Source organism: Egretta garzetta, unplaced genomic scaffold (genome assembly GCF_000687185.1).
Source record: "Egretta garzetta isolate BGI_Z169 unplaced genomic scaffold, ASM68718v1 scaffold92, whole genome shotgun sequence".
Classification (NCBI taxonomy): Eukaryota; Metazoa; Chordata; class Aves; order Pelecaniformes; family Ardeidae; genus Egretta; species Egretta garzetta.
In genome coordinates this window covers 49,025-49,414 of record NW_009258790.1, presented here as the reverse complement: position 1 = coordinate 49,414, position 390 = coordinate 49,025, and positions in this window count along the sequence as shown.

Genomic DNA, 390 nt, shown 5'->3' with positions numbered 1-390 from the left:
CTGGGCACACAAGGACACAGCCACATTGAAGGGGGACCCAGGGGTCCCTGAGCAAATGGGACCCCTTTATGGGGGTGGGGGGGCACCCCACATCCCCCGCCAGCAAAGGTCATTCCCCCCCAGCAGAGCCGAGCCCCACCCCTCCCAGCATCCCCGCTGCAGGGAGCTCCGTGCCCACCCATGCACTGAGTTTGCGGGTCCTCAGCTCCCCGTTTCCCAAGCAGGGTGGGGAGTGCAGCCCCCAAAACCTCCTGGGGGAACCCCCTTTTGCTTCCCCCCCCCCATTACCTGGGGCCCCCAAAGGCAGGTCCATAGGGCAGAAGGAACCGAGACCCAGCAGCACCCAAGCCAGCAGAGCCCCCTACCCCCCCCGGGGGCTTTATAGGGGGG